Source organism: Papaver somniferum, chromosome 5 (assembly GCF_003573695.1).
Source record: "Papaver somniferum cultivar HN1 chromosome 5, ASM357369v1, whole genome shotgun sequence".
Classification (NCBI taxonomy): Eukaryota; Viridiplantae; Streptophyta; class Magnoliopsida; order Ranunculales; family Papaveraceae; genus Papaver; species Papaver somniferum.
In genome coordinates, this window is record NC_039362.1 from 124,552,073 (window position 1) to 124,577,250 (window position 25,178).

Sequence of the window (25,178 nt, forward strand, 5' to 3'; positions counted from 1 at the left end):
GAAGAGTTGGAGATTCATGTTATTCTAAATACTTGATTAATAAAATTAAATGGATTAGACCAAAATAGGTCGAACCAAGTTAAGCCGAGTATCGTCTCAACCTGATTCGACCATCCCAAGTTGATGCGGCAACAGTCATTTTGCAACAGCCAAATAACGACCATATTTTCCTTTCCTATATAAATTCAACACTAATTCAATATTCTATACTCACAAAAACTTCATCCTTCGTTACATATTTTCAACACAAATTCAATCTTCTATACATATTTTCAACCCAAATTCAGTCTTCTCGACATATTTTAAACCTAATGCAACTCTCAATTACAATGTTTCAATCTCAAGATATTAGTCGAAAAATATATATAAAATCACCTAGAAGTAAACATAGTCAAACTCTACTGAGGAGTCGAGAAGATTTGGACGAAGAGAATAATTCCACTCTACTTTTCAATCGAGAATTAACATTAACTCAAGGTCATTTTCCTACAAAAATAGAGCAGGATATTTCTCATCAAAAATAAAAAGGTGGTGGGTACGAAGTGAGCAAAGTTTATGCAAAACTTCCTTGTGGTGCTAAAACTATTGTCTATTGATTTCCTTGGATTAGATTGTAATACATACGAGAACATATAAATTCTCCCAAATTGGAGGGTATATTAATGGAACGTTGGTGGTATAATACACACACGTTTCATTTCTAGGACTCTGAAATGGATATGTCATATATTCGGATTTATCACTTTTTATGTAATCAATACGAGCATTTACAAATTAAATTAACAATTTTAGTTTTTTACAGGTATAACACCATTATATTTTTATTTCCTACTTGGGATACCTTCTGGGGTGGGAGATGATGTTCTATTTAACGAAGAAGGTTGGTTGGAAGGTGGAATTGCTAATTCCAGTATAAAGATATTTATATTCAACGAATTGCATGATGGTATAATGATTCTGATTCGGCAATGTATGACCCTGCTAAAGATACAAGAATTTATTTTACGGATACTTGGTTCACGTTTTTCCCCAATTCAAGCGCAAGTACTCAAGTGGGATGTCTAGAGGTATTACAATATATGGAAAAGACTGTCGATTATGATTGAGGGTTCGCTATATTAGCCTAATTTTACATTTGTATCGACATGGGTCCGCTATGGGGCCTCGTTGAGGTAAATACGATAGTTTGTTGTTTTTTTGATGCAAAGAATTGATTTTATTTAAGAACTAAAACTTGTCACAGCCATTGTGTCAGTATATAATGCCTCAACAATGAAGTTTGGAGGATAGTTTATCCAAGACCTACTAGCTTGAAATACGAGAGTGTTTTGCTAGCTTATCTGCTGGTTTATTCAACTTTCTACTAATGAAAATGCAAGTCCAGGTTGGATGCTTGCTTAAAATTTCAATAATATCTAATATCAGGGCTTGAGATTCTCATCTGACTCTTTGATAATCGCCATTTGTTGTTGCTGCCACATTCTGTGCGTCAAGCTCGAATCTTACATGCTGTAAGTTAAGTTCTTCTGCGCGTTTTATGGCCTGCAAAAAACTTTATATCTCTGTCTTCTCCACGTCTAAAAGTGCACGCTCATAGATGCAGCTTCCTCGTTCAAATTCACCTGCAGAATTTCGGAGTATTAGTTCGGTACCACTATGAGTTTCAGATCTAATTTTTTTTTTAAATGAAGCATCACAGCAGATAGATTAAAAAGGTGCACTAGGAGGTAACCAAGTGACAGGTAAAGTGGTATTTAAACTATTGTTGTTGTTCAGGCCATTGTGTTTGGTTGTCCCCTTCCCTGTCATGTTGTTAAGGTGTTGTATTGTATGTATAACTTCTACCGGATTGGGTTTTTTTCCATCAAACACAACTCTACATCTTTCCTTATCCAATCACTGTCCAGTTTTGTGAAATCATTAGTGAACCAGCTTCTTATCCATTGAGCCACAGATTGATTTGCATCTGACATACTTCTTCTTGCACCTGGAACTGATGTCCAAACATCTTGAGAAAAAGTACACTCCCAGAGAATGTGTTTAGTTGTTTCCGTGCTTTGTTGACAGATGCTGCAAGTTTCTCCACTGTAATGCGCTACTCTTCCCATTATTTCACTTGAAGGAATAATGTCTTGTATGCACTTCCATAAGAAGGTTTTAATCCTTGGAAGTATATCTAATCTCCATAGTTTTTCCAGAAAAGTGTCATTTCAACATCACCATTTGCAGCTGCATTTGTTTTTATCTCCACCAGCTTTCTATATGCAGACTTGACTGTAAACTGTCCATTGCGAGTAAGTGTCCAGATTATTTTATCCTGAGAGTGAATAGGGATCTTCATGCGCAGAATTTTGAGTACATCTGCAGGTGAGAAGAGTTTATGTAGAACCATAGCTTTCCAAGTATTGGTTTCTGCATCAATAAGATCATTTACTGTGTTGTAGTTTACTGCTAAGTCGAAATATGCAATTGTGGTAGGTGGCATTTGTTCCCCTGGTATCCAATTATCCTTCCAAGTAGGGATCTCTTTTACATCTCCTAGCAACCAAAAATTTTATTTATGAACAAAGGTTGATTCTCCCTGAATGCTTTGCCATGTTCAGGTTGTGTTCTTCTTCTTAGAGTGTAAAACTGATGTGTGTGGAATTTTTTTCTCTTTTAACGCCTTTGCCCAGAGTTGGTGAGAACTATGACATAATCTCCATACAGACTTTGCTAACAGAGCTTTATTGAAGCATTCCAAGTTGCGAAAACCTAATCCACCATTTCCTTTGTTGGTATTAACTTTGTCCCATGATATAAAGTAGATCCCTTTTCTTTCTTGCTTCTTCCACCAGAATTTCTGTTGTACAACATCAATTTCCTTTATTGTCTTCTTTCAGATTTTAAAGATACCCATTTGATGAGATGGCATCGCATTAAGAACATGCTTTACCATTACCGATCTTCCTGATTGAGTCAAGAACTTGCCATTCCATCTCAATATTCTTGTCTTCATTCCTTCCACCAGTGACGAGAAAGATGTTGTTCTTCTTCTGTTAATAAATAACGGAATGCCCAAATACTTTTCTTCGAGTGACATTTTCTTCATCTTCAACCTCCTTAGTAAGATTCTGCAATGCCTTGAATGAAGGTGTTTTGAGAAAAACACTACTGATTTTTGAAGATTGATTTGTTGCCCTCAGGCTAAACCAAATTCTTTTATGATTTGAAGCGAGTTATCTGCATTATGAAGATCAGCCTTTACGAATAACTGACAATCTTTGTGATTTTGGTACCTTGTATCTTCTTATCAGCTTCTGTTTTGGCAAAGGATCTTGTGAACATCTCCATGGTAAGTAGAAACAAATACGGTGACAATGGGTCACCTAGCCTGATTCCGCGGCTTGGTTTGAAAGCTTTACATGGAGACCCATTGAGTAAAATTTGTATCTCCGATGTACTAATACATTCTTGTATTAAATTACAAAAATGATCAGCAAACCCAAAGCCTTCCATAATTCTGCACAAGAATGACCATTCTACTCGATCAAAAACTTTGGACATATCCAGTTTTAAAGAGATAAAACCTTTATTCGTCTTCTTCCTTCTCATGCAATGGATTAGTTCATGTGCAAGAGTAATATTATCTCCAATTTTTCTCCCTGGGACGTATGCTTCCTGCATAGGAGATATCAACTTTTCCATTAGAGGTTTTAACCTTGAAGCCATAATTTTTGTAATGAGCTTGTATGTGGTGTTACATAAGGCTATTGGCCTATAATCTCCTGGTGATTGAGGCAGCTTCACTTTTGGTATCAAGAAAAGGTTTGTTCTATTCATTTTCTGGAGCATTCTTCCGCTGACAAAGAAACTTTGAATCATTTGAATTACATCTTCCTTTGTTGTATTCCATTGTGATTGAAAGAATCCTGGTGGGAAGCCATCCGGGTCAGGTGATTTCCAAGGATGCATACTTCTTAAAGCTGCACAAATTTCCTCTTCTTGCGGTATACATGTCAGAGCAACATTTTCTACATCACTGATATATTTCGGTAGGAGGCTGAAGAGATCTTCATTATTTTCTGGATTAGTTGTACTCATAATGTTGGTGAAGTGTGTTGTAAGAATCTCTTTCAAGTTATCCCTTCCAGAGCACCAACTGCCATTTGGTTTCAGCAAGGATTCAATTCTGTTTCTAGCTTTTCTTCTATTTATTTGCTGGTGGAAGTACTTGGTGTTCTGATCTATCTCATGAAACATGAGATCTCTTGAATGTTGCCTATAAAACTCCTCCTCCCGTTCATGCCATTCATTAATGTTGTTTTTTACTTTCCTGATCGGAACATTAATGTCTTCACTTGTCGGTAATTGCTGCAATAAGGTTAATTCTTCTTGAAGAATTTTAATCTTATCATGTATATTACCAAAATTACCTTTATTCCACTGAGACAGATCAATTCTAGTTGTATCTAGTTTCTTATACAATCTAAAAGAAGCTGATCCATTCACAGTGTTAGACCAAGAAGCACTAATTTGGTCTTTACAAGTATTGTCCCTTAATCAACACTCAAAAAACTTCCAGTTTCTACTCTTGACAGTTTCATTAGGGTAGAAATTTAAGAAAATAGGAAAATGATTAGATCCCAGGATAGGTAGATGTTTTAAGACAGTGTCAAGAAAAGTTACTAACAAATCTGAGTTAATAATGGCTCTGTCTAATCTAGACTTAAACTTACCAGTTCCATTTTTACCACTAGTCCATGTGTATGGACTACCATGATAGCCCAAATCAGTTAAGCCAGTATCATGGATCATTTGGACTATTTTGGGTGTTCTCGATGAGGAGCCATAGTTATTAGCTCTTTCCTCAGGGTGCATGGTGATATTTAAATCACCCAGAAGAATCCATGGGGCATCAATATTGTATGTGTCACAAACAATTTTAATAAAACTCCATTCAGTCTTATTTTCTTATGGATATGGAGAACCATACACACAAGAGAGGAGCCACTGAGGCTTAGCAGGATCAGACTTAACAAGACAATGAAACATGTTTTTATCTTCATAAACAAAATATAGTTGGAATCCATCCTTCCACAAGAGGCAAATACCCCTAGCTCTACCTACTGAGGGTACGTAAGTGTAATTTGGAAATCCCAATGGCCTAACATGTCGAAGAATTTTATCGGAATCAATTTTGGTTTCTTGCAGGAAGACAATGTCAGGATGAAGTCTCTTATTTATATCAGCTAGGTAATTTTTGTGTCTTTGGCTGCATAGCCATTGCAATTCCAAGAAATAATACGCATTATGCAAGAGAAGTAACGACAGATTATAAAAACTGGGGAAAAACAAATATTCAAAGTAATATAACCGTAAGGAATAACTTGTTGAAAAAGTTTTGTGTTTACCTGCATGGTCTAATCCTGACTTTGATCTGTGATTTCAGTATTGTTAGTCTTTGGTTCGTTAGCTTCTATCATCGGATTATTGCGGTTTTCCAAAGTAGTGATATTAGCAGCGTCACTGGAATTAGGAGGTTGAACATGAATGTTATGAGGGTTCATGAAGGGTTCATTGTTGAGCTCAAAGTTCCTCATTCTTTTGGTTTGTCTGGAATCATCCTCTTGTGTAGTCTCTTCCATAATGAGTGCCATTTTATCTTTATCCATACTTTCTCCATCGTTTCCTTCATAGACATCAGCTTCGTTCCTTAGATATTCCTGGCATTCTTCATCATTCAAAGTATCCAAATACAGCAGATGAGAGGTGTACATGCATTTTCTATCATCATGATCAATAACAAAACACTTTGGGCATATCTTTTTTGGCTGCAGCTCCCAGTGATAACGAATCCAAACTTTTCCATTTGTGGTTGTGTTCCACCATCCTCCCCTATGTAACGGTTCTTTGAGACTTATTTCAACTCTAGCTTTGATTGTATTTCCATAGCGTGGTCTGCAGTTTGGAGGAGTTGTAGACACTTTCCTTCCCATAAAACTTATAGCTTCATCCACCACCACACTATTAAGATGTTCGAGACGCAACTACTTGAACTAGATAGTAAAAATTTGATGTGTGAATTTATATTTAGAAATCGGAATACCATTGGTGTATTTCTGGACAGAAAACAAAGCTTCTCCAACAATCGATGGTCCATTTATTATAATTTCATCTCTTTCTTCCTTCGAATTCAGTCGAACTAGCATAAGGTTATTTCCCATAACTCGGGTTTGTTTGTTTCTATAGTTCCTCATAGTGACTTGATTTCTTCCCTAATGATCCTCATGTCTATTTTTTCTTTGCACATTAGTTTTCCCAAAACTCCAAAAAGTCATTCTTCTGCAGTAGTATTGACTGTTTGTGAAGCACCAACAGTTCTTCTTGAAAAAGCGGGGATCTAACAACACCACCCGATATTTCGCTTAGCAATTTGTATGAACTAACTCCGAAATACTTTGCTAGAGAATCAACTAGACAGTCAGACTCAATCTAGATAAAAGTATCTCAAGGAGTTAATATCTCTCTCTTGATTTGATTTTTACTCAAGCTAAAAACAATAGCGAGTCTTTATCAAATACAAGGAATAACTTGGACGGTACCAAAGACCAATGTCCAAGTGTTAATCAATTAAATCAACAACCACAAGGTCGGATCTCCAATCGATTAACCTTTAACGCACAACCTGTATTATTTCAATTATAAAGATAAACAATATAATGCGGGAAATGAAATAATACAGACACCAGAAATTTTGTTAACGAGGAAACCGCAAATGCAGAAAAATACCTAGTCCAGATTGAATACACGCTGTATTAAGCCGCTACAGACACTAGCCTACTCCAAGCTAACTTCGGACTGGACTATAGTTGAACCCCAATCAGTCTCCCACTAATTCAAGGTAAAGTTGTACTCCTATGCCTCTGATCCCAGCAGGATACTGCGCACTTGATTCCCTTAGATAATCTCACCCACAACCAAGAGTTACTGCAACCCAAAATCGCAGACTTGATAATAAACAAATCTGTCTCACACAGAAAAGTCTATTAAAGGATAAATCTGTCTCCCACAGAAAAACCCCAGGTTTTTGTTCCGTCTTAAGATATGAAATCAAGGTGAACAGGAACCAATTGATAATCCGGTCTTATATTTCCGAAGAACGGCATAGATTAATCAATCACCTCTCAACAGTCTTACTTGAATACACAATAGGAAGTCGAGGAATCACAAACAGTGAGACGAAGATGTTCGTGACTTCTTTATCTTGCCTATCGGAGAACTCTCACGATCTCAAGCCAATCAATAAGATTGTACTCGTACGATAGAAAATGCAAGATCAGATCACACAACTACGATAAACGTAGTATCGGTCTGGCTTCACAATCCCAATGAAGTCTTTAAGTCGTTAACCTTGTTTTAGAGAAGAAAACCAAAGGTTAGAGGAGAATCAACTCTAGCGAGCGCACTAGTATCACACAGACGTGTGGGGATTAGTTTTTCCCAATGCTAGATGTCTCCTATATATAGTCTTCAAATCAGGGTTTTGCCTTAGTTACAAAGCAATCAATATTCACCGTTAGACGAAAACCTGATTTAGATTCAAACTAATATTTCTAAACCGTTAGATCGAAAACTTAGCTTGTCACACACACTTGAGATATACGTTTACTGGGTTTGTGAAAACCGTGCCCAAACGCGTACGTGTATGTTGGTTCAACATAGTAACCCAAAAGGTCAACCATATGAGCATTTCATATTAACCTTGTTCTTCTTCACCATAACTAGTTCAATTGACTCAAATTAACTAGTTAGAGAGTTGTTCAATTGCTATGAGATCTTATGTAACTACACAAGACACAATTGAAACAAAGGTGATTCGATTCGATTGAATCAGCTCATGAACTTTATAGCCACGGTTTGCATACTGCATTCCTTAGTAATTTAAGTTTCATGTTCAAAGCACATCTTTAGATTATAACCCACTCAAGTACGCAAACAAGTTCGCGGACTTAAGACAACCGACAGAGTTTTCCAAACTCAGCAGAAAATCTAGGAAATGAGACTTCCGCCAGTTTGCGGACTAGGTTCGCGGTCTGAGTTCACGGACTAAACACGCAAACGAGTTTTTGGAAAATCCAGCAGAAATTCTTGGCAAGAGAACTTCCGTCAGTTCGCGGGCTGAGTTCACAAACTGAGTTCGCGAACTTGGCAAAGCCAATTCCTACGGTTTCTCTCAGTCAACAAAGTTTGCAAACTTCGGATTAAGTAATATTACTTATGCACATATGTGTTTCCACACAATGCTTATATCCATCATTGGTTATATAGACCTAAATTCTCATTCCAACCATTGAAACATTCTTAGAGGACGTTATATAGTTGTTACACTATTTCTCGTCAAAGCGATTTTCAAAGTGATTGAAACATTATGACTTTCGTCATTAGGTGAAGATAAACCTGGTCAAAGCGAAACGCTTTACCAACACATGATTTCGAGATATAGATAGGCGAGATATACTCGGCTCGAGATATCAAATGTGTATGATCCAGTCTATATAGCATACGACTTTTGTCTCATAAGAAGTAGGAGATAGAAGAGATAGACTTTTGAGTGATAGATAAGTTCAAGTCTCCACATACCTTTTTGTTGATGAAGTTCCACGGTTCCTTGAGTAGATATTCGTCGTTGTATGATGAATCGTCATGAAGTCCTTGAACTCAACTACACTTTTCTATCCTAGTCCGATACTTAGCTATGTAGACTATAAATCAAGACTCATAGTTTTGATCACTAACATTGACAAACATGCTTGAGATAGCAACGCATGCGAGGCCGACCGAGGTATCCTCTAACAATCTCCCCATTTGTCAATTTTAGTGACAAAACTATTAATACATATGGAACACAAAAAAAATAAAATTTAGTGGCTCCTATACCATAGTCTAATCTTCAACGTTCCGTGAAATCTTCGTCCTTCCAAGTACTCCAATGATCCCAATGGTTGTAAGTTTAGCATCACCGTTGTTGAAGATACGTAGCTATAACAATGAGAGAAATCGAGATTCTCGATCATTATTATACAATGTCATAGTATTATTATGTAATATCAAAGTCCAATTGTATCACGACTTTAACAATAATACTACGGTGATATGTATCATTCCCCCTTAGTCAATACTCCATCTCGATCATGGAAACCACTCCCCCTTACACAATGATCCGAAAACCATATGTATTGTAGTGTGAACTACATTATTTCTCCCCCTTTTTGTCAATAAAATTGGCAAAGGTACAAGAACGGGATCATAATGAAATTTCCACAAGAGACATTTCATAGACTAAAAGAAAAATACATACCAGCTTAATTTAGATGCAATCATAAAGCCGAAGCTAAATGCATTCATCAAGGAGTTTTAAGATACAAGATAACCCCTATAAAATTCCACAGCCACACACCCCGCAAGATATTACCATTAAGCACAAGTTCAAAAGAACTCTCCTCCATTAGATGTCATTCCCGAAAGAACAACAAGAGCGACCTTAATTTCGAAAGAAAAGAAGGATTTTTTAATTGGACACCAAAAATCATAGGAATGATTTTCTATATCCAAAGCTCAACCAAATTAATAACAAGTAAACCCATGATTAATTTAATTGGAATACGAACTAAATCAAACCACAAAAGTGATCAATTTATTTGATTTTGCTCAACATAAGTAAACTTACGGAGCTACGACTAAGATAATCATACGGAGATGACTAACTTAATCGTTCACATACTCAACATAAGGAAAACCTTATGGAATATATGACTACATTAACCAATAGAACATAGTTAGTATAGTCGTTCATATACTCAACACAAGAACTTGTGGAATATATGAAAACTCAACTAGACTAATTACAAGAGAACCTATAATTAATCTAATTGGAATACAAACAACCAAACTAATCACGAAGGTAATCAATTTAATTGTCAAAAGTTTTGCTCGACAAAAGAAGACTTTCGGAGCAAATAACTAAATAACCAACCAAGATGATTAATTTAGTTCATAATGCTCAACATATAGCATCTTATGGAACAACCAACAAAGCCAATAAGAAAAATCGACTTAGTTGTATCGTGCTCAGCATAAGACACACAATGGAGCCTTCACGGTAATACAAAAAGAATGGATCAAATAAGATCAATACCGCGGAATACATACAAGGATTTATTCTATCTTTACATCACTATATGCATAATGACATAATAGACTTTATCCTTGTCACACAAAAGATTTTATCCTATTTTCCATCAAATAAATGACTGTATATGCTTAAGTTTTGTATTTGTCAAAAGTCCATTCATTCCTTTATCAATATAAGAATATCGACTTACGAAATACTTTACTTTTGACAATATATGGGACAATCATAGTTCACGTACGCAAACACCCATATCCCATAAAGCACCACTGGATCCCACAGAGAGTCAGGAGACCTGCAAAATTAGTTTCCCACTAGAAAATTTAAAAATAAAGGCAAATTAAACATGGAAGAGAATGAAAACACTACGAGGTCACTGACACAGATAAGATTAAGGATAGAAAACCATTATAATGGTACCACAACCATTAATGGATATAAAAGCAAGATATCATAAGAAGATATAAACGGGAAGAATGATATACTACCAAGAAACACTAGCACAAATGGATTTTGCAGATTGGAAAACGATTATAATGATACCACAATCATTAATGGATTTTAGAAACAAACATTCATGAGAGCAAAAAGATCAGAGAGACAAAGAATAAGAGAATGGAGAAGATCATCAAAACATGAATCAAAATCACATAAAACTCAAATCAAAAGTTAAGAAAATCGCATGAGAGAGAAACTCTCGTTTTTTGTCTAATCCTGGCTCGTCATATCTGTATTTGATTAAAAAAATATTAAAATAGAAGTAGTAATTATTAAAATAGAAGTAGTAGGAGAGCAGCAAGCTGTCTTGAGGTAAATAGATAGTACGTTCCTTTGGCTTTAAATCAGTTTACAAATATCTAACAAGTTAGACTAAATATTGTTTACTTTACTTTGTATTTTTTTTTACATCAGATTTGGTGGTATATATATTTCAACATTGGTGTACCAAGACTTTATAACCACACGAAGAAATATTTCCCAATCATAGTAAGATATGAAAGAAATAACTGATATCCAAAATAAAACAAAACAAGAATGAGCGAGATAACTTTCATTTGTGGAGATATCAATGGTTTATTAGGAATAAACATAATGTTATTTGGATGACGTATGTGGATTTTGAGGACTTGAACTGTAACAAGACAAACATTTTTCCTTGGGCTTTTAGCCCTAGCCTGACCATATGGGTGTTTTTAGCTAAGTGGTCATCCCTTAGCAGCATTAGTGGACATGATTAGTAAATGCTAGGAAGAAACTAGATATCTTCAGCATGTATTACACGTGCGTGTCATGAGCGGCAAGGAGGGGCAGAATTGCCTACTTATTTCTACCTTACCAACTCGTATTGGAGGGGGTGTTCTTTGCTCTATTAACCCCAGTCTTCTTCCCTCACTCTTCTATCATCATTTCCTCCTCTAAACAATCTCTAGAAATTAAAGGAAAAATTTTAGGACCTCAAATTCAAAAATTGAGTTCAACCCGTCGTCTATTTACGGCTGAATTGCTCTTCTGCAAAGGTAGGGGTTCTTTCTCTCTCAATTTTTGTTTACGCCTATTGCTTTTTGTGTTCACTGTTTCTCTTAATTTGCACATACTGCCATATTTCTAACTGATTCATGTGAATTAGCAAATGGGTATTTGAGATAAATTCCAACTTCATTTCATAAACCTCTCTCAAACTATTTTCAGTTAGAGTTTTGATGATTTTTGCACAATTGAATTTTGGTTTAAACCATATGCCTTTTGATGTTTAATCCTTGCATGTGAATAATGGATAATTATAATGTCATGAATTGTTTAATAACATTTTGAAGTCCACATAACCATTCAAGTTTTGATTTCCATCGATAACTAAGCTTCATACTGAATTTCCAAACTAGCCAGTCAACTGTTCGTTAAAATGACAAAATGAGATTTTGCATTTGGAACTAGCTGAACGTTTAACAAACACCTCATTCCTTAAACAGTAACTATGGTCTTAACTTCCTTTTATTTTGCTAGGCTAAAGCCGGACCCAGGCCCCTACCTAAATCCAGCCAGTTGGATCGAACCCCTGACTTCCTCCTTACTTTCTATTAAATTTTGGTAATACAAATCTTAATCTACTTTACTATATTAGGCTTGGAGAGTTCTTTCATATATTTCTCTCTATAATGGAAATGTAGTCTTAACTCTCTTATACTGTAGCTTTGTGTACTTGCTTGCTATCTTGAAATTTTTAGCACATGATTTTGCAAAAAGGAATGAATGGGTATTTCAAAAATTCCTTGATTTACTAATATTAACGTAAAGGTGCTTGCCATGTTAGTTCACGGAATATTTTTCCCCTGATTTGTAATATAGTTTGAAATGCAATTGTTGGCTGGTTTTTGATACAAACTTTATGAAACGGAAAGAATGGACTGCCAACTTTGAAGTCTCACTAGTCATGCTAACTGTTGTCCCATTGATTTGACCCTTTAATTTTATTACCTTTGCGAGAATGTTTGAATTTCTTCCACTCACCTTGGTAACCCATTTTGAAATGTGAACATCCATAAGAGTGAAATCATCTTCTTAAAGGGTTTGTCAATGATTTTAGTAATCATCTGCTTCTTACTAAGTGAAATGTTTCATTGAATTTCATGACAGTATTCACTTGTCTATAGCCACTTGAATGATTGTCTTTTATTGTGAAATGCACACTGGACTTCGGTGATCTTTGTGGATATTTTCCTTCAACTCAGTACCTGCTTTATTTCACTGTGGATGTTTTCCTTGGCAACTGACCATATGGAAATTATTAGAGTTTGGCAATTGGCCATGAAAGTTATTACAGTTTGGCAATTGGCCATGAAAACCTAGAAGTGTTTGGCAATTGGCCATTAAAACTAAAAGAGTTTGGCAATTGGCCATTAAACTACAAGTGTTTGGCAATTGGCCATCAAAAGTTGAAAGTGTTTGGCAATTGGCGATTAAAACTAGAATGAGATTGGTAATTGGCCAATAATCTTGGAATGGTATGGCAACTGGCCATAATAAACAATGAAAAGGTCTAGTGGAATTTGGCAACCGTCCATGAAAGGTTTACATTTCTCTACAAATGTTTTCGCTACTGCTCTTGTGTTTTATGTATGTTTTCCGCAGGCATTTTTCTTTCACCATTAACTCCTACTGGGCATTGCTCATCCCTTTTCTTTGTTTTCCTCCGCAGAGTACGAGAGGAGCTTGCAGCAGTAAACCGGGCAGAGCTTACGCCAGGCTTTTAGCATTATGAAAGTTAGTATTTTGTTAAGCTTATGATATCGTATATCACGGGGATGGATCTGGGTAGTCTTATGTTGATTAAGAACCATGCTTTTCTTATATTTTGTTGTACATAAAAATGTGGGTATCTTGCTCACTGGATAGTTTTAAATATCGGCGTTTGACTCATGTTTTATCGTATTTTGTTGTATATATATAAATAGAATGCTAAGCCCTGATCTTTTTTGGATTTTGTAGTGGACTACACAGTGTATTGGACTACACAGTGTATTTGGGTCTGAACATATATATTACTGGCTCTATGAACTCCTACTTACATATTCCTATGTGTTCTGTTATTTGGGTGGTAGGAGGTCCTGTTTGCATAATACTTTTTCTTAAGGAGTTAATTAAATTAGTTCCTTCTTAGATTTATCTAAATTATGTTGTCATCCACATTAACTTCAAAACTGTTCATGTACTTAAGTGTAGTGTATACACGCAGCTTTTTGTTTCATTTTGGAACTTGTCTAATTTAAGTTCAGATTTTTTTTAAAATCAACTGCTATGTGCACTAAATGATGTGCATAGTTGTTTTCTTACGAAATTCCTATTTGTATAATGTCTGTTATTTTTCTACTTTCATATTGCTCTTTAATTTACTTGCCTTTGTAGGTGTACCTATTTGAATACTTAGTGTTGTTTGTTAATGAATATCGGATCCAGGTCTTTCATTTATGCAGCCAATTTAATTTCCTGTCACTTGATATTTAAACTTGACAAGTCCTCTCAATGTTTTAATGAACTTCTGTTTATAAGTCTGCCTTATGTATCACCTTGGGCCACATTTAAACTAAGCTTTAGGTGTTCTTAAATTTCGCAATTCTTGCTTTTGTATGAGTTACTTGACCCTGCCAGTAACAAAAATAAGTGATTTTTCGTTATCTATTTTTATTTTGTTTCCAGCCTTGAACCATGGTAGCTGATTTTCATTTAAGTGAATGTATAGTTTTATTTTATTTTCCTTTCGAGTGGCGTACCGGGGTTTAGCCCTGTTGGATGGGTTGAAATCCGACCCATTCAAAGGGAGAATTCACTAGTCCGTTACATGAACCCGGATAGAGCCCAAAGGATCAAAGAATTTTCACTCTGGCGCATGGTGTTTTATAGTCCTGTCAGTGCGGTGTTTATTTTATGGGGGAAAGATATGCTATACAGTTAGTTGGTCGAGTTGGAGAGCCACATAAACCTCCACGTTTAGCTACCGTGGATGGCTCGAAATACGTATCACAGAAGAGAAAAAGATGGATAAGGTATGAGGCTAAATTCACCCCTTATGACGAAGACCCCATTATGACCAATGGTATGATAATGTTACAGAGCCAGTAATTGTTAGAGAGTATTAAACATCTACGCGCTGGATGTAAAGCATTACCCAAATTGGAGATTTCAACACAGCCACCACCAATGGTTCCAACTGGTTAAAAAAAAAATTCAACACAGCCACCACCAATGGTTCCAACTTTTACCAGTTATCCTTCGGCGGGAGCTTCTTCTTCATCAACTCCTTCAAGACGACAAACTAGATCTTCTTACTCATTGGCTGGGTCTGATTTATCAGTTTTGAGTTGGAAGCCAGAGACTTATAATCTTGATGAATGGCGTCAGATGGTTCCCACTGTCTCACAAGGTATCTATCGTCCTAATTCTTATACAGGCACATCGGCAAGTCAAGAATAATTAAGAAAACAATTGAATTAAATGGAGTTAAGAGATATTGAAACCAGACGTGTATATACGTCAATAAATACGTGTAATGGGGAAAACTATGAACTTCCGTCCATATTTTTCTCACCATTCAACAACTCCACATTCTCAGGAAATAGTGTATGACTCACAAGTACCTATTAGGCCACAATGTTTCAATTGTCCTAGTGCAACAATCTCCATATCTTCATGCCAGTCAACAACCTCCTCAAGATTATCAAGATTATATGAGATCATTAAACTTTTATGGCTCTCAAACTATAGGACATGTCCATGGATTGGATATCAAAGTGGAGGAATCCCTACTGGTGAAGCGTCTCAAGCTGCAGGATCATTATATCAAGGATTTAGGATTTTGATGCAGGTGGACACGTATGACAAAAGCTGGAATGAGACTGAGTAGTTATAATTATGTATTATTTAATATTTGTAACTGAAACCGAGATTAAGCCTATTTATATACAGTAGAACTAACTAATGAAATAAAAGGAAACTAGTATTAAATTTTAAATTACATTCAATTTAAATTTTAAATTACATTCAATTTAAATTTTAAATTTATATACAGTAGAACTAACTAATGAAATAAAAGGAAACTATTTAAAATTTATAAAAACTTTTTTCTTTAGTAGTGTTTCTTCTTTTTAATATCCCATATGTGTTATTAAAAACTTCTTTAAGATTGCATAATGAGCTTCATAAGGAAAAAATTTTCTTTCCATTTTCGTCATTCCTTTCGAGTTTGGGATACAACATGAGCATTTGTCTCACCTTTAAGTTGATAACGATTAACAAGCCGAACCAAAGCTATCAATTCTCCAACTTCCTCTTTTATATCATAAAATCGACAGAACAACTCAGCTACATTACGGTTATTGGGGCTACCGGATTGCAGAAGATTTCATATATTCTATGGATATAACTCACACGCACTAATCCATTTTGACGTCGTTCAGTACCCCTAGCCGGATAAAAATCCTACGTAGTGTCGACAAAGCGACAAATTTTCATCTATCATAAACTCCGCGGGATTAATATATGATTGAGTCATTACTCATAAAATTTGTGGGAGTAGAAGGTGTAATTTGTGGAGAAGATGTGTGATTTTGGAGTTGAAATCAGTTATATTTATAGGGAGAGGAATTATAACCGTTGGATGAGAGTATCCGTTAGCGGCTCAAACAAGACCGAGCGTCTCAGTGTGAGACGAGGCTCGTCTCATGTTGAGTCATGTCTCACCTCAAACGAGGGCGGTCGTCACAGTTTGATGTGCTCGGATCAGTTTAAGCCGACCGTCTCAAGCTGGATCGTATTTGAGGGTTTGTCCATCCATTTTACTTGTTTTCTAGTCCCACTATGGGTGTAAAATAGGCAAATGCGTGTGTTTTACTGAAAAAGCGGGGGTACAACAACCACACCCAATATTTTGATTAACAATCTGTATGGACTAACTCCAATATACTTTCAAGAGAATCAACTAGACTCAATCTTAATAAAGTATATCAAAGAGTTATAATATCTCGATCTCTCGATTTAATTCTTACTCAAGCAAATAGAAATCTACGAGTCTAATTAAATACAAGAGAGATAACTTGGATGGTACCAAAGACCAATATCCAAGTGTCAATCAATGTAAATCAATAACCAAATGTTGGATATTCTAATTGATTGAACTTAACGCACAACCTGTGATATTTCAATTATATAAAAAAATATAATGCGGAAAAGAAATAACACAGACACCAGAAGTTTTGTTAACGAGGAAACCGCAAATGCAGAAAAACCCCGGGACCTAGTCCAGATTGAACACACACTGTATTAATCCGCTACAGACATTAGCCTACTACAAACTAACTTCGGTCTGGACTGTAGTTGAACCCTAATCAATATCACACTGATCCAAGGTACGGTTATGCTCCTACGTCTCTGATCCCAGCAGGATACTACGCACTTGATTCCCTTAGCTGATTTCACCCACAACTAAGAGTTGCTACGACCCAAAGTCGAAGACTTTAATAAACAAATTTGTATCACACAGAAAAGTCTAAGGTAATAGATAAATCTGTCTCCCACAGAAATGCCTACGAGTTTTTTTCTGTCTTTTGATAAATCAAGGTGAACATGAACCAATTGATAACCCGGACTTATATTCCCGAAGAACAGCCTAGTATTATCAATCACCTCACAATAATCTTAATCGATGCGGCGAAACAAGATATTGTGGAATCACAAGCGATGAGACGGAGGTGTTTGTGATTACTTTTATATCTTGCCTATCAGAGATATCAATCTCAATCCAATTGTTATGATTGTACTCAATACGATAGAATCAGCAAGATCAGATCACACAACTACAAGAAAGTAGTATCGGTCTGGCTTCACAATCCCAATGAAGTCTTCAAGTCGTTAACCTACAGGGTCTCGGTAGAAACCTAAGGTTAAAGGAGAACTGACTCTAGTTTATACAACTAGTATCACACAGGAGGTGTGGGGATTAGGTTTCCCAGTTGCTAGAGTTCTCCCTTATATAGTCTTTCAAATCAGGGTTTGAAATCAATGTTAGTTTAGTAGAAAAGCATTCAATATTCACCGATAGATGAAAACCTGATTAGATTCAAGATAATATCTTTCAACCGTTAGATCGAAAACTTAGCTTGTTACACACAAATGAAATGCACGTTTCTGGGTTTGTGTAACCGTACCCAAACAACTACATTTGTTGGTTAAACAATAGTTAACCAAATGGTTAGCCATATGAGTACTTTCATATTAACCATATTCTCCTTCACCATAACTAGTTCAAATGACTCAAATGAACTAGTTAGAGAGTTGTTCAATTGCTTAGATCTTATAAAAGTATACAAGACACAATCGAAGCAAAAACGATTTGATTCACTCGAATCGATTCATGAAATTTATAGCCACGGTTTGCAAACTTGCATTCCTTAGTTAATATAAGTATAAGTATAAGTTCACGAATAATACCTAACTACGCGGACTTGGTACGCGGACTTAAGTACCCGGAATAAGCTTGTAACAAGTTTACAAACTCCAGCAGATTTTCTCGGGAAGAGAACCTCCGACAGTACGCGGACTCTTGTTCTGGTTTTCCTGAGCAGCAAAGTAAGCATAATTTGGTTCAAGGAATAAGGACTTATACATGTATGTGTTTCCACACAATGCTTATATCCAACAATGGTTATATAATCTAAACTCTCATTTCAATCATTGAAACATTCTTAGAGAACGTTATATAGTTGTTATTCACAAACCATTTTTCGTCAAAGCCATTTTCAATTGATTGAAACATAACATGACATTAGGTAAAGATGAACTTGGTCAAAGAGAAAGCTTACCAACACATATTTCGAGAAATAGATAAGCGAGATAGACTCGGCTCGAAATAGCAAATGTGTATAATCAAAGTCTATACAGCAAAACGACTTTTGTTTCAAGATAGGAGATAGAGTAGATAGACTTTTGATTGATAGATAAGTTCAAGTCTCCACATATCTTTTAGTCGATGAAGTTCCACCAGTTCCTTGAGTAGCTCTTCGTCTTGTATGATGATCGCCATGGAATTCTTGAGCTCAACTACACTTTCTATCCTAGTCCGAGACTTAGCTATAATAGACTATAAATCAAGACTTATAGTTTTGATCCCTAACATTGACAAACATGCTTGAGATAGCAACGCATGCGAGTTCGACCGAGCAGTGCTCTAACATTTACCATTCCATTGGAGTTGCTCTAACTGAGAAAAGATAGCATATTGAAGGAGCTGATCCAATCCCCCTCAAGATAATCGCAAACTAAAAGATATCACACATCTCTCATACTCATCAACAAACATCCCTTCCATTTCTTTAACTAGATCGTCTACACCATGCTCAGCTTGAGAGGGTCGTCTAAGACAAAATCCAGTTGTTGTATTGTCCATTGAAACTTGAGAAAATTAGTGTTTGTGTCCTAAGTTTCGGTACCTTTAGTGTTTGGGTCCTGAGTTTGTCCGTTGGTTACTAGTCGCTTGACTGTTATTTCACCAGTCAACTATATATTTATGAGAAATCCATTCCGTCCTTTAAATATAAACACCGTTTAATTGCCTGAAATTGTCTTTCATCATTTTTTTCTGTGCCTGATTTCAGTCCAACAGAAACAAAATTATAATCAAACTCAATATTATTCTTAATCAAAACCTAATATACAAAATCACCCAATAAATCTACTCAAGGTCCTTAAAAACTCTTTTCCTCTCTGTCTCACGTAGGAGTAGAGGTTTAAGATTGGTAATTTAGGTCAGGGGAAACCAAATGAACATATTAAAGTTGTTTTTTGTGAAAGAGATTGAAGTGCATGAATAAGCTGAATCTTGAATTCATTTTTGACTGATGTTCGCTGTTGTTCTAACTCGGTAAAAAATTAGATAAATATGGGATTGATTTTGATATTAAATTTTAATTTTGGGATGATGTTGATAAAAAAAATGTGAGGTTCTACTTTATTCTCGAATTAAAAAAGTTAATGGTGCAGATGATTAATTCCACCTGATCTATTTAAGCATTTTATCTTCTTTTTCAATGGATTTTTGATTTGTTCATCAACTAACGAATGGTTTATTTGATGGCTGATAATTTTGGAAGGGGAAAGTTCAAAGGATTTTTAGATGTTTACATAAGGATGGTGGGTGTTCTGTTGTTCGAACTCTTGATGGCCGCGATGGAGGAGGTGCTTGTGGTGAGAAATGAAGAACAAATGATAAACTGCAAATGTGTACGGTGGTCGCTGGTGGAAGATCTCTTTGAAAGAGACAATTTTTTAAAAAAAAATTAGTATCAAATTAGACTATGTATGTTAAACCTGGCGTTTTTAAGGGCGATCCAAAAAATAATTTGGGGCGACTAATAAAACAAAATAGGGTCACTAAGAAGTAACCGACCCCTTATACACACATTTTTCGTAATGGCTAGTCTACCCTTGATTAATTAGTGTTAATCGGTAGTTATACATTATATAGTCAGTGTTAGGAAACCATTTGAGTTATTGAGTTTAAGGTTTTAGAGAAGAAGAAGAAAAAGAAAAAAGTGGGAGAAAACTAGGTTTACCTAAAACCAATAACAAAAATGGATGAGTATGAAGAAGAAGGTGGGAAACATCATGATGAATATCATGTTGAAGGTTCAATAACGATTAAAAAGACGATTGAATGCATTCAGCGCCATTAATTTCCCAGGATCTGTAGATAATAGAATAATTTAGCTATTGATTGTACTCTTCTGCTCCAATAAAGAAGCACAATCGGTAATTTCGTGATGTTCATTATCTTCTGATTGTACAATTAGTAATTTTGTGATGTTTATTATCTACCGGTTGTGATAGTATCCCAAAATCTAACTTTTTTTTCAAAACTAATAAAACTTTGAACTTCTTTTTTTTTTAGAATTGGTAGCTTCGTGATGTTCATTATCTACCGATTGTGAATATCATGAAAACTTTTATCCAAAGAAAAAAAAATTATGATCATGAAAATAAAGGATATAGGATAGATTTAGTATACATGTGAAGGACAATATTAATAATTTCTACTTTTAAGACACCTCATACTACCTTCACTGGATCGGCATAAAATTAGCCATCCCAAATTCTTTTTCACATAATGGTTTTGTTGTAAATAAATAAATTACCAAACTGTTGACCGGTCAAATAACAGTGACCTAAAACCATTGATGGACAAGCTTAAAAGCCAAACCATAACTTATCCGAAAGAAGAAAAAGAAAAAAAGACTAATTAGATGAAACATCATCCATGTAGCGTCTGACAAGCTGCTCCGGAAGGACTTTCCGCTCAAGCCATACACGCAAAACCTGAGAACACCAAAATTAACACGTCACACCCTCTTTCATGTACTCCCTCCGTTCCTAATTAATAGGCTTGTTTTGTTTTTAGAGAAAATTAAGGAAATTAAGAGAACCAATCATTGAAAGTGGTCCTCGTGACACTTGTCATCAAAAGAAGTGAAGTGAAATGGTCCTCATGACACTTGTCATTAAAAGAAGTAAAATGAAATGGTACACATGATACTTGTTATCAAAAGAAGTTAAGAGAAAAGTGGTCCCAGAAAACTAAAGTAACATTTGACTTTCCCAATTAGGAAACCAGCCTATTTTTTTGAAACATGTATTTATAGAAACCAACCTGTTATTTAGGAACGGAGGGAGTAATACTTTAGGCCTTTATGGAAGTGAAAGTTGCTCGGAGTAGTATCAAAGAAACGGCCAGACTAACTAATAGTTTATAATTTTACATATTTCCCATCCCCACTTTCCTTATTTCCCATCCCAACCGGACAAATAAAAGTTTATAAAACTCCTTTTATATTGGGTAAACAAAACTTACTCTTTTATTTTTTCATGGTTAACCTAATACTCTTACCACTATCGCGACCGCCAAATTAATCAGATGGGATACTATTTGTCAAATCATAATCAAGTTTTAAGATTGATTAACCTAATTGAAATTCTCGGGAAAAGTACACAGTATAAGGTCACGTAATTGGCGTAATTAACCTAATTGGCGTCTCCATTTTAACTCATCTACACAGTATCACATCAATCCAGTGAAGAGAAAAAAAAAAGGTTAATGATTGATCCCGCGGTTAACTAATCATAGTTCTCACCCTTCTCGCTTTAAGTACGGAGGCATTATTAGATTAATAGGTCACGTCTGTTAACAATACAAGATGTGGTAACAGTCATCGTAAAGTATAAGGTCCAAAAGTGGTGCTGTCATATGTTTCACAGGATGGTAGCGGAGATTCAAGAAGGAGAGGGGAAGAACGAAGATGTTGGTGAGGGAGTTTTGTTCACCCAACCTTGAAGAGTTTAAATAAAAAATGATTTTTTAATTCGGATGGGATTTAGGAAAAGTGGGGATTGGAAATAGGTAAAACTTAATTTAGTCGAGCACGTTTATTACCTTTCTGAAAATGTGAACACAGCTGCATAATACAATCCACGAGAAAGAACAAATCACCTCTACGATGAAAACTTGGCGCATTCTCCATCTTTTGGATAAGAAGTTCCACAACCTGCATACAACAGAGAGCTTTAAACATCAGCATCCACAGAGTTAGAAACCATGAAATAAGAAGGGGCAGATATAAAGCTCGATCTTACCTCATTGGCAAGATCATACTTTGCGCAATCTATAGCAAGACGGGCCGCACGCCCAGTACTATCCTTTGTCCTTAAAAGCATCCCAGGCTTCGGACGGCCCCCTGGGTAGAAGATTGCAAGTTGGACGCTCTCCTTTTCGCCTGTGCTGCAGCAATAAGATGCTTCATAGACAAAATAGAATTTGGACCCACAGATTGCTCTATAGCGACGTCGACGGAACCATTCAACTGAGGATTAGGCGGCCTTGAGATATTCTTCAAGTTATCACTTAAATTGGTAGGCCTATTCGTCTCATCTGCCGATTGATTTTGATTCTTCGCTGCTTTGAGCTCTACAGAGAGTGACCCAACTAAATTTTTATCCGCAATCATGGTGTGTTTATTTTCCGATCCCGAGCAAGAGGCTGGTTTTTGAGAAATCAGTGATTCAAATTTTTTACCACCTAAAGAATTACTGGGACCTAAATGGATGGAAAAGTCTAAACATGGGTTGTTTCGATATATATTTTCTTAAAGAAAATCACGAAAATCTCTAAACATTGAATGTTTTTTCCGTAGAGTAATTTTTAGAAAAAGAAAATTCAGACTAATACTCCTGATTTTTCTCGGCCCGGCATCTCTATACCAAAAGCCAAAGCTCTTCACAAAACCCTAGTATAAAATCTTTGTTTTCTGCTTACATGTACTATCATGGTTTCTGAATATCTTTGCAACCTGCATTATTCCAGATCTGCGTTTCATATTGGTGTTTGCTTCGGCTTTTGCGTTTTACTAATGGTTCAAAGATTTGCAGCTTCAAGAACAGCTGAGTAGCTGTTGATTCATAGACAATATAAAGTGTTTATCATTTTTCTGCGTTTTGTTGGTTCTAATACAGATTCTCTATAATGCTCTTTCGGATAGTTTCAGACGTTCTCTATACCTCATCAAAAATATTAACACAACCGATTCAAACTTACACCGAACTAGCAACCAAGTGTTAGACGAACTTGGATTCCTTGGTTAGACGAACTTCTGAAAATATCAGAAAGAGCATTACATTCAATGAGGTACAGAGAATCTGTATTAGAACGAACAAAACAGAACATACGATAAAATATTGATAAAATGAAGTTTATCGAGCGCACCGAGGCCTCCAAAGCTCGAGTTTGATATGGGAGGTTATTATTATTATTGTTTTTAATCTGATTTAGTTTTTTTCTTCTCCCCACCGTAATGTTTTTCCCAAGAATGGATTTGAGAAGGCCCGAGTACTGGAAGTTTCAACTTTTGGGCAGATACCACATTAACAAATTTTAGCTTTGTTGAAATCATCAGCTCTAGGGTGTTTACACGATGTTAAATTTGTATGCTATTATTTATTATCGTAATTCTTTGAGCATAATGTATGTACAGAAAGACTAATAAGAAGCAGCTGGGTGGAAACTGAAAAACTAATGGAGATGCAGGGGATTGAACCCTGTACCTCTCGCATGCAAAGCGAGCGCTCTACCATTTGAGCTACATCCCCTGTGTTATGGTTTGATATCCCAGCCGCTTTCTCAAAAAACTAATTGTCAAAGTCTTGAAATTTGACAGATCAGCGCACTCACAATCAAGTTTTCCGATCAACCTCAGTTGTCCTGATCAAGCGTCAAACATTTCACCGGGGACTAATTGATGTTGGAGGAAGAATTATTGAATCTCACTGAGCTTTCTTGGTGCAATGGGTGGGGTATCTTTTTTGGATCTTTTTGATCTTGCTTTGTTATAAGGATTTGATCCAACGCTCATAATCTGGTCAACGGAAATAAAAATATATTAGGTGACATTTTCGGCTTTTAGAATGCGCCCCTCAGTTCTTTAACCTTTGTTCTACAGAAAAGGAAAGTGCAGCAATGGTCAAAGTACTGGCTAGACAAGTTGCTGAATCTCGAAAGCCCAAAAGCAAATTTTCCTTTCGGTTTGGGTTACAATTCACGCCTAGAGTTGTAATAAGAACTTAAGGAGGCACCTGCAAAATACCCAGAGAGTATTCGGGGTCTGGAGTTGAAAGATATATATGAACATTAATGCGAATTGAGATCAGTCACATAGCCTGACTGAAATTTATGATCAAAATTTTGAACTCACGCATTAGCTTGGATACCAGCAAACTCCATCCTGGACCCAAAACGACAAAAGAAGCTCTCTGGCCTCTCAGACCTACATCATCCTTGAGATATACCTAAACAATTTTTGAGTCCAATCTTGGGTATGATTACAAGCTGGAGTGCGAAGAGCTGCCTAAAGCTTGACAAGCTTAAACATTCTCCAGTATTCAAAGAGAAAAAGAACAAAAAAGAACTGGCAAAACTGGCACTTACCTTGAAAGGGAGGTTTAATGGGCAATCCCAAGGGTTCATATGTTGTACCCTTATTTTCGTTTGGATCGGATGAATCAGAAGCCATCTTTTTTTCACATTCTGGTGGATGATATTAGATTTGAGGGAACCCAAACAGCCTTGGGTCAGTTTGGAATGTACTGGATGGTTGAGATTTAAAAGATTATCCAGATCCACTTTGTTATCTGGACAATCCTCAATACGGTTTTAAGACTATTGACTAAATCAGTTGATTATTTAAATGTAGCTATTACGAAATGGAGATCAACGGCCATACTCTTGGACGCAATGTTTATTACCTCTCCCAGCTGGCTCCATGCAAAGAAAACCCCAATTGCTTAAATGGTTGACCTCCCAGAAAACCAGAATTAGTGTCATGCAAATGAAAGGAGCAATTCATGTTAAACCCAAGAGTCTTTGTAGGAAATGAAAAGCTCACAGTTGTTTCGGAACTTCATGTAGGTTTTTCTCATAGAA

General features: G+C 36.0%; 1 long non-coding RNA gene and 1 other non-coding gene across 3 annotated transcripts; one reads left to right on the forward strand and one right to left on the reverse strand.

The window, feature by feature from the left end:
• The first annotated feature begins 11,533 nt into the window (after positions 1-11,533).
• Positions 11,534-15,674, forward strand: LOC113282599. 2 transcript variants are annotated; one of them, XR_003327041.1, is made up of 4 exons: positions 11,534-11,688; positions 12,173-12,256; positions 13,365-14,709; positions 14,777-15,674. It is a non-coding gene; the product is annotated as an uncharacterized LOC113282599 (long non-coding RNA). The 2 variants fall into 2 exon arrangements; XR_003327040.1 differs by lacking the exons at positions 12,173-12,256; positions 14,777-15,674 and having other exon boundaries at positions 13,365-13,737.
• Positions 15,675-23,775: 8,101 nt separating this feature from the next.
• Positions 23,776-23,848, reverse strand: TRNAA-UGC. Its single transcript has one exon. It is a non-coding gene; the product is annotated as a tRNA-Ala (tRNA).
• Between the last annotated feature and the right edge of the window lie 1,330 nt (positions 23,849-25,178).